This window comes from Lissotriton vulgaris, chromosome 7 (assembly GCF_964263255.1).
Source record: "Lissotriton vulgaris chromosome 7, aLisVul1.2, whole genome shotgun sequence".
In the NCBI taxonomy this organism is placed as follows: domain Eukaryota; kingdom Metazoa; phylum Chordata; class Amphibia; order Caudata; family Salamandridae; genus Lissotriton; species Lissotriton vulgaris.
Genome location: NC_141695.1, coordinates 1,500,026,383 through 1,500,040,718, shown reverse-complemented (window position 1 = coordinate 1,500,040,718; position 14,336 = coordinate 1,500,026,383). Strand labels below are relative to the sequence as shown.

The following is a 14,336-nucleotide window of genomic DNA, read 5'->3' as shown; positions in this document are numbered from 1 at the left end:
TGATGCCGCAGCAACATTCCACTTGCCGTGGCTGGTGGAACGGGCTGCTGATTCTGGGAGCGCTGAGGATCTCGTGGGAGAATAGACGCTCCACAGACCCCGGGTTCCATACTGCGACTCAGGACTCACCAGGTGCGTGGGCAATGAGAGAGGGGACCGAAGAGAACTATGACTCCTGAATGAGCCGCTTGGTTCGACTATTGGGGAGTCGGGCATGGGTTCTCTCGTGACCGTCCCCTACCCAGCTGGACATTGGAGAGGGACATTCCACGTCCCACTGCCGCTTCTGTTCACTGCTTCTGCCTCGGACCGAATCGCCGCTGTTGAGAGTGGCGCCAGCCTTGGCGCAGCTTTGCCCCTACCGGCTGCCTGCCAGTTTCACTGTCGCCCCGCTGCCCCCCCATGCAGGCTATCTTCCTGGATTTTGCCTCTTCATCGACTTTGGAGATCCCATTGATCTTTTCTCAGGTGTGGGGGCGTGGGAGCCACGACTGTCTGACTGTCCTCGACGTTGCTCCAGGGGTCCCGAGCCTGCACGCCTCCTCTCCTTTCCTGTCTTTGATTTTTGGACTGTGTACCCCCCCGGACTTCTTCTGGCACTTTGATTCATACTCACTGGGTCACTCCCTTGGACTTCTTTACTTTTGTCCTGCCTGCCATTTTGCTGCTGTTCTCGGCCGCTTTTCTCTGGACCCTGACCAGCCATCTTGTCCATTCCTTCGTTCTTTAACCCTATTCCCTCGTTTCCCCCTTGACGATCCTCTGATTTGCCTTTTCTCCATACCCTTGTATCCCTCCCACCCTCCCTTGGTTCTGTGACTACGTGGAACTCTGCTCTCCTGGATTTTTTGGGTTTTGTCCTGAGAAAATCTACTATTTGTATATAGAGATAAGTCTAACCACTAGTATATGTAGTGGACCTGTACTCTCTACCATTCCTATGTGACTCTTTGAGCATATCCATTTGTATCTCTTCCTTGAGTGACTTGCAACTTGTACGTTTGCAGTTTTTTCTGTGTGTATCTCTTCCTTGTGTGACTCTACAACTTGTACATTTGCAATTTTTTTCTGTTTTTATCTTTTATGTAACTGTAATCCCAAGTCCTTATGTATCGCAACTGGTTCTTATGTAAAGCGCTCTGACACCTTCGGGTAATGTTCGCGCTATATAAAATCGCATTAAATAAAAATAAAAATAAAAAATAAAAACACTTTAGAACGCGATCTAGAGCTGCCTTGATGATCCATCACTCAGTTAAAAATTAATAGGAATGATTTTATATGGACTTTTGTTTAAGTATGATGTCTGGGCTTTGCAGACTTTCAAAACATGAGCAAATGGCTGGTACTTTCCTTTTGGAAAGTTGGCAACCCTAAGTCTGCTTGGCTGTGTTTGTCCCCTTTCTAAAAAATGACCACATGAGGCCACCATTGCCCTCATGTTTTTGCTCCTCGCTGCCCAGGCTGCTCCTAATACAACTGTGCACTTATGAATTAAAGCCTCATCTAGCCTCTTAGTGTTGAGATGGGGAGCCTGCTACTGCCCGACTATGATGGGTTGCTGGACTGAACATAGTTTTGCTCTGCTAGGCACAGTGCCTTTGTGGATTTATAGGTTCTCAGCAGTTTCAGTCACTTGGCACTATGTTCGGCCCATTGGTACTAACTTGGGCCCTTTCCTTCTACTCTGGACTGCCGCTCGGGCTTACGTTAAGTGTCCAGGCCCCAGCCTGCCTTTATGTACTTCACCTGATGCTGTGCACCATGATGGCCTCCTCAGGTAACAAACACCTGGCAGTAGCAATACTTGCAAAGAACAGGCGCCCCCTAGGATTAACTATAGCTTTTTCACATTAGTGGGGTGTGGAATGCCTTCACCTGTTTCTACCCTCAATAACTGTTTTCTTCATGGCAATCAAATACTAGTTCTTCTTTGATTTACTTGGGAGAAAGTGTAGTTCAAAGTGTCAAACGTTTGGCAGCAGAATGTTACGCCTACACACACACTGAAACTACAGAAATGTCATACATAAGCAGTCTGAAAACTTGGCAGCCATTTAATTGTCCACATTCAGTGAATACAAAGGCACCCGTATCACAACACTTCCCAACAATTCACCGCTGAAATGAACATAACAGAGGTTGGATTTGTTTGATGTATTTTTTAATAGGGGTTTACAGTTTGCTTTTCAGCTGTTTCATGCATGATGTTCACACCAATGGGAGATTGTCTTTTGCGCAATATTATTACACAATTTGGTACATGTAACTAGCACAATAGCTCTCTTCCCAAGGAAAACAGATCCCAACACTTTAAAAATCGTGGCAAGATTAAGAAAGTGGCATACAAAATGAGTATTGAATAACAAGAGACCACATGAAATGCAGATGATATGCCGTATTGTGGATTTGAAGGATGTTAGACCTGTCAGCCTTAGGATGGTCTACCCAAAACCGTTTTGCCTTCACCCCTTATATTTTTGCTGTTCACGTTTCTGTTGGCCTTAGGACTCTTTGCAATTTATCAGTGCTAACAAGTCCTAAAATACTTGTGCTCTCTGCTTTGAAATGGTAGAATTGGTTGACACCCAATTGGCATATCTAATTTACTTGTAAGTCCCTAGTAAAGTGGCACTGCATATACCGGGGCTGTAAATAAATGCTACTGGAGGGGCAACAGCACTTATTGTGCCATCCACTTCAGTAGCCCTGCAAACATATCTCAGTTGTCCCATTGCAGCCTGTGTGTGAAATTTTAAACTGCTATTTGGACCTGGCAAAAGGAACCTTTTGCCAGGCCCAAATTTCTTTTTTAATACATATAAGTCGCCCCTAGGGTAGGCCCTGAACAGCCCAGAGGGCAGAGTGCAGTGCATTTAGAAAGTTGGACATCCATTTTAAGTGTTACATGTCCTGGTAATGAAAAACGCTAAAATGTATTTGTCACTACTTCAAGGCCCCCCTGTCTCGTAGGATAACATGCGGTTTCCTTATAACATTTGATAAGTATTAACTTTCAATTGGGAGCAGGTAGACATGTCCAGTTTGAAGTCTAAAAATTATAATTTAAAGCCCACTTAAATGGTAAAGTAGGATTTTCATATCCCAGCCATTTGATGTCTGCTGCCTGTATCCTGGGTTATATGACCAGGTGTAGTTGGCAGTTGGTCTATGTGTATTGCTCCCAGACAGTGAGACAAGAAGAAGATAGGTGTTGGCAGAATGGTTCACTCTGAGTTAACAAGAGGGAATAACTGTCACAAAGGGATTTGGCACAAGTCTGTTGTGACCCCATACAAACTAGGGGCACGGAAGAGAGGCAGGTAATTCCAAGTACTTCTCCTTTTTCAGAGTGGGCACCAGATATAAATATTGGACCTCAGATCCCAGCTCAACAGTACACATCTGGACCTGTGGTCGACTCAGGAGAAGACTGCTGTCTTCTTCTGATGCAATAAGGATTGCCACTCTACTTCCCAGCTGTTTGTTTCCTCCTGCCCTGCTGCCCTCCTGACTGATTAAGTAGGGCTGGACTTGCCTCTTGAACCCAGGCCCACCAAAGTTGGCTGACCTCCTGATCAGAAGCTTCAGGGACAGAACAGACTTCCCCCATCTTCAACCCAGTACATGGACTTTTCCAGCTGTGAGCCTCACCCACCCAAGGCGTGCCACCCCAGTCCTGGACCATGGGAAGTGGGCCTGAAGGTGCTCTGCCAGCCCAACTGTGGTACCAGCAGAATCAGTGCATCGGAGCTGCTTTGCAACGCATCTTCTCACCAAAACTTCACATCAGAGCAGCAGTGCAATGCATCGCCTCCACAAGCTCCGCATCGGGAACACTGCATGACTAAACCCGGTGCAGGACTACGCATTGCCACCCACAGATCTCCAGGAACCGTCGTCGTGTCACTCATCCTCACCACAGACCTTTGCATTGCGAGCCCCTCGTTGACGGTATCCTCTACAATGTAGCATTGCAAGTGTCGCAGCTTCTTTGGAACCAGACTGTGCGTGACGCATTTTGACTCAGGACTTCGCATCGCAAGCCCCTCATCGACAGCATCCGCAACAACGACGCAGGACCTCACATCGCAGCTTTGCTTCTAGGAATCACTGCTGCACAGGGCATCCTCGACATGGCGCTCTGCACCGGTCAGCAACCAGTAGTTAAGATACTTTTGTTCAGTTGGCCTAACTGAGTCCCTGTAGACGGCCCACACTCCATTACAGAAGGCCTGAATTTGTGACTTTGTCCCAATCCGGCGTGAACAGATAACCATAGTTCACTCTTTGTTCTTTTTTGGTGCTATTTTCACTTAAATCTTAAATATTGCATATCTCCGTTTCTTCTGATTGGACTTTTGTCATTTTGGTTTTAAATTATTTGTTAAATTCTTCTCTATTTTCTAAATTGGTGTGAATTTTTCTTGTGTTGTGATTCATTTTACTAGAGGTTTGAACACAGGTTAGTTTAGTTGCTTGTGACTACCTCCTAACAGAGAATTGTGGATACTGCTTGAGTAGGGTTTCACCCCCCCTCAGCTAGTAAACCAATTTCTTACAAAGGCATTCAAGTAAAATAACTTGTCCTGGATATTCAATATTGGTATTTTTTATATCTACTTGTATAACGGTCCTAATAATGACCATGTGTAATAAAGCATACTTAATTAGTTAATCACCATACTACTGGTGCTTTTTTCTTCACTCTCAGAAAAAATAAAGTTTGAGATAGTCTTACAGTGATTAAAATGTATGCTTTGTACTTTACTTACAGGTCTTTGCAGTGGTGTAAAACTCATTGACCTATCTTACCAGAATTTGAAGCTGGTTCTTCCTGGGCTCCTGTAAAAATAGCACAAACCCACTGAACAGTCATTTAGGAATCACCGCTGAATTAACAAAGTGCACTGCAGCAGACACATCAACCACCTGAGCTATTTACTAGTATAGGAAGACCTCCTGGATACACACAGAACTCTCCACTGGGTGCCTTTACACTTACAGTGATTTTTTCAGCAGATACACCTGAATAGCGGATTTAGGGTCATATGTACCAAATCATTTGCGGAATCGGGCTAATTTCGCCAGCAAAAAAATGCTTTTTTATATGTGCAAACACAAATCGCTTGCTACAGAATAGCAATTTGCGTTTAACGATTCAGTATTTGGAAGGGCGTGTTGAGGACATCCCTTCCAAATAACGAAATAAAGTGCTATTTATGAATGTTTTGCGACCGAATTAGTCGCAAACCATTCATTTTTTTCACAACACCTCAAGGGTGGTGGTAACTGTTTGCAATTGGGAAGGGGTCCGCATGGACCCCTTCCCCTTTGTGAATGTGGAAACTAATATTTTCAGGAGCAGGCAGTGGTATAAGGGACCACTGCCTAGACCTCAAAAATGAAAACTAAACATTTAGTTTTATTTTTTGAAACTCATCCAATATTCCTAAAATTTGTACATTTGGCTCATAGTTTTTTATTTTTTATTTAAGATTTTTATTGGTATTTCCTTAAATGCATTACATAGACATTGTTCATTAGCAAAACTTGTTACCATATTCCATTTGACATCTGCTTCATATTCGCATAGCAGTGGGGAACAATCAAATAACAGTATCTCACCCCAGCACATCACTGTGGGCCCCCTCTTGTCCCCCGCCTTCATACACCCATCTTAGACAATCATTGTGAATCAGAGAGTGAGAGTCCATAATGTGTGAGCCAAGGTTTCCATATTTTCCAGAACTTTTAGGACAGCCCCATGCTTTATAAGTCGTCCTCTCCCCCAACATTTACATATCCATACTCTTTTTCCAGTCCACCATAGACGAACTCGCCACAGCCCCCAATGCCCTGGCCAGGTCACGTTTCACCACCACCAAACCTAGTTGAATCAGGGTTAGCTTTGGTTTGGGGAGGTCAATTTCAGTGGATATTCCCAGTAGTATAAACTGCGGGTTCAACGGAATTGTCTCCCCCAAAATGGCTCCCAGCTCCTCCAACATGGCGGCCCAGGACAGTTGAATCTTAGAAGATTCCCACACAGTGTGCAAAATGTACCCACTGACGTCCTGCAACGCAAACAGTCCGGCGTCTCTGCTCTCCCTATTCTATGCAGATGCGCTCTGTCATAGTATGCTTTATGCAAATACTTAAATTGAATCAGTCTAAGCTGTGACTTAATGGCCACCTCCCTGGGGTGCATCAACGCCATCTCCCAATTCGAATCCTCCAGCGCCCCTAGGTCTGACTCCCATTTCATTTGCAGCTTCTGCAGTGTATCAGGCTTATTGTTAATGATCGTTCGATAGGTCCAGGAGACCGCTTTTTCTACTAGTTCCCCCATTGGATGTCGTCCTTCTAGAGGTGCGTATTCAGGGATGTCAGTGGCGTCTATACGTTGCGCCTGCCACGCATGGGCCAGCTGCAGATATTTGTAGTGTTGATTTGTGTTCATCGCATATTTGGCCTAAAGATATGTGAAAGTGACCAGCTCTCTACGATACAATATGTCCCTGAGGTGTGAAATGCAGAGCAGGTCCCATTGTCGGAAGCCTCTCAATTTTGTGATTTCCCTCAACCTGTTTCCCACCCAAAGCGGGGTTTCCATGGTGACCAGGCCATCCCATTTCATCTGTCTTTCAACCCGTTTCCATGCTGTTACCACGATCCGAGTCGCCGTCAGTAGCTGTGCTGCGCCTTTCCCCCCATATATATAATGTGTGTATGGGCGCTTAATGAACTGCGTGTGTTCAAGTACGCATGTTGGGTCATTTGGCTCATAGTTGTTTATACCTCCACTATTTTAATATTTCAGTCGAAGAAATCTGTAGGCAACATGAGGAGCACAGATTAAAATCTCATTGTTGACTAGGCTGCTTTGCATTCTTTTAAGATAGGCAAACTTAGAACCACTGAGCTGGGCTGTATCAAAACCTTTTATTATCGGTGCTATTTAACTGCAAGACTGTGGTACATTTCATTTCTTCAAAAACAAATACAAATCTGTACAGGCATTGCCCACATATTTATATTTCCTTTCTCATAATCATCCTGTTACCATTTACAATGGTAATTGTTTTTCTTTTTTTTATTGGTCACCATCAATTTTAATTCATCATTACAAAAGAGAAAAAAAAGCCATACAATTCCATACACATTTTCTTGATAATATATAACTTGCAAGAGTACATGTTGCATTAGACAATAATGGGAAAAGAAAGAAGTTAACAAAGCTCTCCAGAGACTGCCCATCAAAGAGCAAACAAACAACAATTCGCTGAATCTATATTACTCCCTATTTCCGCCATCCCAAAAAAATAGCATGCATGCTGCCAAAGCTAAAACTACTACCAAATTCAAAACCAATGATTATGGCTGGGGTCCCTCCAGTCTGGTCTTCCAATCCATTACTGGGGCCCAGATGAGTTTCCCTAGTTTCCTAGCTTTCCACCATTTCTTCTCATATAAGCCCTTTGCCAAACTGTATATGGCTAAAAGCTGTGACACCCATTGTTGAAAAGTGCGAGGGTTAAGGTCCTTCCCTGCGGATGCCACACAGATCCTAGCAACAGCCAAAGCAAGAAAAATAAACTCAGAATGAGCTACTTGGACTCCATCCCTGGCGCACCTAAGACCACTAATTCTATTTGGATCCTCAGAGTCTGTCCCATGAAAAGCTCTATCGCCCTTTTCAAAGGGTCCAACATAGGACAAGAGGCAAACATATGAATCGTGTCAGCCTCCACGCTGTGACAGCGCAGGCAACAGGTAATTTTTTTCATAAAATCGTAAGCAGACCAACTTTTAAAAGGTCTGACCAGAGTTCAAGATTCATTTTTGAAGTCTTGTGTATAAAGTGTCTTTCAAAAAGGGCTAGGAAACATTTAAAATGGGGGTGGGTTTAACTCGTTTGATTAGCTGAAGTGTAATCATGCAGAATTACTGCCAAATTATGTGAGATTCTGCATAAGTATGGGTGAAGAGTAATTCAGCATTTAACACTATTATCTTAACACACAAATGCCGATTCACATCCGAAATAGACCTGAGCATGGATTTTACACTAAGTTATAGCGCTAGCTACGACTAAACAGAATGGCATTGTGAGCAGCCACTTGCTAAATGTGCTCTTGCAGTAGGATTTCCCCACCAACTTTTTCCCGGCATTTACTGCTATTCTCATAGCGTAAAATGCATCCTAGCATAAAAAAATGGGTACAACGATGCATTTTGCACAAAAAAATAGTGCTAAATGCAAAAGAACACAGAGAGGCGTGCAAGCAGCCACTCATGCTTGCTAAATTAGTTGTTGCTATAATTATTTCCCCCAAAAATTACTCATAAGTGAAATGAAATGAAATCAAGATTTATAAAGCACACTGATGCCCGGAGGCATCTAGGAGCTAGCTGATATAGAGCTAACCTAAAGCTGTACTAAAAATATGAATAAGAGTATACTATTGATTGAAAAACCATGATTTCAGACTTTTCCTGAAGACCATTGATTGAAAAGCCATGTTTTCAGGCCTTTCGTGAAGGGCATCAGTCCTGTCTTTTTCTTGAGGTCAGGGGGAAGAGTATTACACATTTTGGAATACAGATGAAGAAGCTTCTGCCTCCCCAATCCAATCTTAAGACTTTGGGAACAATTACACTAAACGCTGAAGATGAGCATAAGGACCTAGAGGAGTGTACCACTGGAAGCTTTGTTTCAAGTAGTCAGGCCCAGACCCATGCAGGGCCTTAAGAAAGCAATGCAGAGTGGTTTAAAATCAAGGTGTATCTTCATGGTGAGCCAATGAAGTTTGGTCAGGGCTTGTGAGGCCATTGATGCTTTGGGATGCTCAGTAGTAAGCGAGCTGCTGCGTTCTGTACGATCGGCAGCTTGTTTAAGAGTCTTTTCTGCAAATTCATAAATAAAGCGTTGCAGTAATCCAGTTTGGACAGCAGGAGGGCAGAGACCACAGTTTTCTGCAACTCCTGCAGAATGAAAGGAGAGACTTTCACTAGAAGTTTGAAAATGATGAAGGAGGAGAATGTGACGGCATTGATCTGACTTTCAAATTAAAGTTTGCTGTCAAAAAACATCCCCAGGGTTTTAACTTTTGTTACTGGAGTGAGTAGGTTACCTAGTTCCTGAGGCCACCAGCTCGGGGACCAAAAAGAGGTATCCTTCCGAACAGCAGAGTTCAATTTCAAATAATTTTCATTCCTCCACCTGCTAGTCTGTTGCATACAGTTATGGATCCTAATAGTGGTATCCTCAGGATTACTGGTTATGCCAATGAAAATTTCTGTGTCATCTGCATAGTATACCACTGAAAGCCAAACGATTTGATGAGACATACCAGACGGGTAACGTACATGTTGAAAAGGGTTGGACTTAAAGATGAGCCCTGCTCCACACCACATGCGAGAGAAAACGGGAAGATGTAAATTTGTCTGAGGCGAAAATTGCTCATGTTTGGAGAGAAAAGATTTTAAAAGAGCAAGGGCCACTCGTGTAATTCATATGGAGTAGAGGCAATTATTAAGCAATCATGGCTAGCTGTGTCAAAGGCCTCAGAGAGATCTAATAGGATCAAGGCAGTATTACCTTAATTGCCAAGCGTCTGTCTAATATCTTCTGAGGCAGGAAAATCAAAGCCAGTTCGGTACTGAGTTCCCCTATGAAGCTGAACTGAGTCTGGTCCAGAAGGTTATTGTTGTTTATTAAGGTTGTAAGTTTTTGGTTAATAGACTTCTCTACCACCTTAGCCCAGAGAGGTAGGCATGCAATTGGCATGTAGTTGTTAAGATCTGAGGCTTCTTGAGAAAGGGCAAGATTGAGGCTTTTTTCAAGGCTTTTGGAAAGTAGCCAATAATGAACATTGAGTTAAAGATGTCAGTTAGATGAGTCAATACAGTCTGTGTAATCATATGCATGATTTTTGGAGGACAAGGGTCCAGGGGAGAACCTGAATGGACAATACTGAGCAGGTCCTGGACCTGGTCCACGGTCAGAGGGTGGAAGGAGGACAACGTTGTGGGTTCAAGGGTCAAATTGGGGTGTTAGAAGACCCTGAGTATGGATCAGTAAAGTCTGGGCCCCCGTCTAAGTTATTTTCAGCTAACAGGCAAGGAGGTTGCTTGTTATTGGAAGAAAAGTTGTTATTATTCATATTTCACCTTCGCTTGAAAGGAAGAAGCTTGCAAATTACAGAACGGTTAGTTGGTCATGTTGGTTTTATTGTCTGAGAGCTTGGTTAGTTTTTTTATAGTAGAAAACAATTCTTTTGAAGAGTATTTTGATGACTCAATTCTGAAAGTAAAATAAAGGGCTTTTTCTTGAAACATCAATTCTTTATAAGCTTGGATGATGTTTTTGTGGATTTCCATTTCTGTACTGTCATAGGCAATTCTCCACAATCTTTCTTGCTTGTGGCAAAGTTGTTTTTATAATCTAAGTTTCTCTAAGAACAAGGGTTCAGAAGTGGTGGCTCTATGGCTTTTACACACTTTTCCTGGTACTAAATAATTTAAACTACCTTTTAGCCACCAATGGTAATTGGTGGTGACCATGTCTAAATCATTTGAAGAAGAGGGCAGAGTACTCGTTAAAGGTGGTCTAAGCATTAGCGTCTAACCTATGCCAAGGTCAAATTGCTCTATTTAATTGGATTGGACTAGTATTAGTGGCTTTAGTCACCATCACCACTTCAAACATGACCGCTAAGTGTTCAGACCAAATAAGTGTAAGAAAAGTAGTAGGATGAAAAAGGGGTTATCTGATCTATGCTGATGTAAGCATATTAAAATCTAACTTATGCCAAGGTCGAATTGCCCTGTTTAATTGGAGTGGATTAATATTATTGGCTTTATTCACCATCACCACTTCAAATATGACCGCTAAGTGATCAGACAAAATAAGCGGAAGAGAAGTAGCAGGATGAAGAAATGGGTTACCTGAAAAAATGCCTTCAAGTAAATGACCTGCTTGATGTTTAGGGACCTTGACCAACTGAGATAAGCCTAGATTTGCCATCATATCCAATAAATGTAGAGTCTTTGTCCAGACTATTTTCTAGATGGAGATTAAAGTCTCCAAGAACTTGAAATCTGTATAATTTACCACAGTTTCCATTAGTTGACTAAAGGCCTGAGAGAAGGCAGCTCTAGGCCCTAGGAGACGATAAATAGGTAGTCTACTGAAGAAGTCATTTTTATTTAATTCAATTTTGAACGATAATGCTTCACATTCAAAAGAGGGAGGAAGGGCAGAGAAAGTGGCTTTAAGATAGTTGGGGTAAATAACTGTTAGACCTCAAACTCATGCCTAAAGAGGAAAAGCCTATCCGGAATCTCCAAAACAAGGTCAGGACCTGATGCTGCCTCAGCCCAAGTTTCCATAATTAATGCTATGTCCAAATTTTGGGCACCTAGGAAATCAGCAAATTAGAATTGATTTTTTATCAAATATTTGACATTAATAAGAGGACTGCAGTACCTGGGTGAGCTTTCGGCTTGCTCCCTCCTAAAGGGCTTATGAGGGTTAACTGTCTTGATTTTAGCATGGCTCAATGAAAGATTACAAGTCGCGCAGAAGGAACCATTAATGTAATCTAACGGATCCAGAAACAGTCAAGAGCCCTACTTAACGGGGAGATTTTGGTCAAGAAGCTTGAATATCTGATGGAGGTCCCTGAGTGAACGATAAAACCTGCAGGGGGTCTGTCACTGAGCACAGTCATAGCACACCCGCTACACCTATCCACTGTGCTTCAGTGCACAAATTATCACCATGGAGGAGTTCCAATTGAAGTGACTAGCCCACTAATCTCACAGCAACAACCAGGAAGTGGGCAGCCCACATGACCTACTCTCTCTCCACAAGTCACTACTAATCAGTCATGGCGAACTGAGAAGACAGAGGAAAATTAAATAAAACAGTAAGTGCTACTTAATACAATTGAAAGGCTAGTTTAAAAAAAAATGAACACAAAAGGTGCTTGTTAAAAAGCGAGAAGCTGGACCACAGTATCTTGAGTCAACACCATGTCTGCGCACACATGCACGCTATATAGGACTTCCAATTGAAGTGACTAGCCCACTAACCTTGCTACATCAAGCGGGCATGATCACAAAATTATCAGTAATTCTGTGTCAAACAGAAACACGTAATTACTTACATTACTCAACTACTCTGGTGTGGTGTCGCATTCTAGTGCTTTTCATCAGTCGCCAGGACCCATGTGACCCTGTGGGGCCTGATGTGATTGCCCGCTGCTTCGCGCCAGTGCACGTCTAGTTGTGAAGGGTGTAAGACGTCCCTTACCCCTCTCTGTGAATAAAGAGTTACGTGTAAACTCGCACAGTGTGTGTGCGTTTGTCCTCCTACCAGCACTCTATAAACTGGCGACGAGCGGGCTCGGACCTGCCATCCCGGCCGTCCCGTAATCCCCGGTTCTGGCCGCACTCCCAGACCGCTGCACGCTTCCAGCGCGGGATCACAGAGAGGGGGAGTGATGTCACCCTGCTGCCGCATTGCATGCTGCCCGGCAGGAATCCCCGCAGACTCTGCCCACAGCGCGGTAAGCAGCCAGCGCTACCCCATGACTGCCTACAAAAAAATAAAAGGATAATCTACCACCACTCAGCCCACCACCCTAATTAAGACTGAAAACTGCTCGCCTGGGGGCGCCAGAGAACCCTCAACGAGACATTGTCCTACTCCTCATGCTGCCAGCAGTCCCAACCTGCCCCAGGGGTGTGTAAAGCACACTCCACTTCAAGCACCCAAGGAGTCCTGCATGCCTGCACCCACTGAGAGACAGGCAGCTACTGTCTTCGCCACAGTGCCATTCACTTGCTGCCATCAATCACAGCCTGCCCCAGGGGTGTGTAAGGCGCGATCCACTTCAAGCACCCAAGGAATCCTGCATGCCTGCACCCACTGTGAGACAATCAGTCAGTCTTCACCATTGGGTCATTCACTTGCTGCCAGCAGTCACAGCCTGCCCCAGGGGTGTGTCAGGCATACTCCACTAAAAGCACCCAGGGGTCCTGCAAGCCTGCACCCTCTGCGGGACAATCTGCTACTGGCTTCGCCATGGTGCCATTCACAGCAGCGCCCAAGCCAGCCGCCACCGTTCACGAGAGCCTGTGAGCTGTGCCACCTACACACCGGAAGGCCGCACATCCTGTGTCCTTGTCCAGGACATCTTTGCCTCGTGCCACGCCCACTCAGGTGTCATGTGCGCTCAAACCTTCTCCCTCACGAACCCGGTGCCGTTTCTCCTGAAACCTGGGGAACCTGCAATGAAGTGGGCAGACTGGAAGGGGTACTTTCTTAACTACTTGTCAGCGTTGGAGGATGAAGGGGAGGAGGAATTCTCCAGTAAACGCAGAAAGAAGATTTTACTACACAACCTAGTTCCAGAAGGATTGCGGTTTTACGAAAATATGGTGAAAAAACTACAAGCTCAAAAAGAAACAGATGTATTCCAACATGCGTTGGAGGACTTGGACGCTCACTACCAGCCGGTCATCTGTATGGCCATCGATAGGTACACATTTTTCCAGTGGGAACAGACTGACTCGGAAATGGTAGATGATTATGTGGCCGCGCTCAAGAAACTTGCGATAAACTGCAAATGTGGGCACCTGCACCGCGATTTCATAAGGGACCAGATTATAATGCACACGACTAGCACCAACATGCAGGAAAAGTTGTGGGTGAGCGGAGACTCATTTCTCCAAGAGATCATTGCCATTGTCAAGAAGGCCGAACTCTCAAAACGCTGAGCTGTTGCTGCAAAGAAAGAAGCAGAGGCGAAGCCTTCAGTCTGCAAAGTGACCGACTCCTCAGGGTCCAGACACAAGCCACCTGTTCCCTCACCCTATCGCCAGCCCAAGCGCACCACGTGCACTCCTATGGCGCAGGCGGCAGCCTCCGGGGATAGGAAAGGGTTGTGCTACAGATGTGGCAGTTCCACCCACATGGCCAACAACAAACTTTGCCCGGCGTATTGTGTCAAGTGCTCTTTCTGCGGAATTGTGGGACATTTCGGAAACGCCTGCAGGAGACGACCCAGCAACCCATGGTGAAATACATCATGTGTGACTCAGAACCTGAGGAAGGAGAAGGGTCTTGTGAAGACGACTGCATACTCTGTGTGGACGACCAGATTTGGGTCATTGACAGCAACTCTGGGAAAAAAACATTGTGCACAGTGACCATTGGAGGAGCTCAAGTTTCAATGGCAGCAGACTCAGGCTCCCCGTTCACCATAATACAAAAGACCGTTTGGTATTCTGACTTTGCCGGTGTCCTAGGACCCCAACTCCAC

General features: G+C 44.5%; 1 protein-coding gene across 1 annotated transcript in view; it reads left to right on the top strand.

The window, feature by feature from the left end:
• LOC147705871 (fer-1-like protein 4) overlaps positions 1-14,336 on the top strand; it is a 1,142,165-nt gene that overhangs the window by 909,434 nt on the left and 218,395 nt on the right. The window lies entirely within an intron of this gene.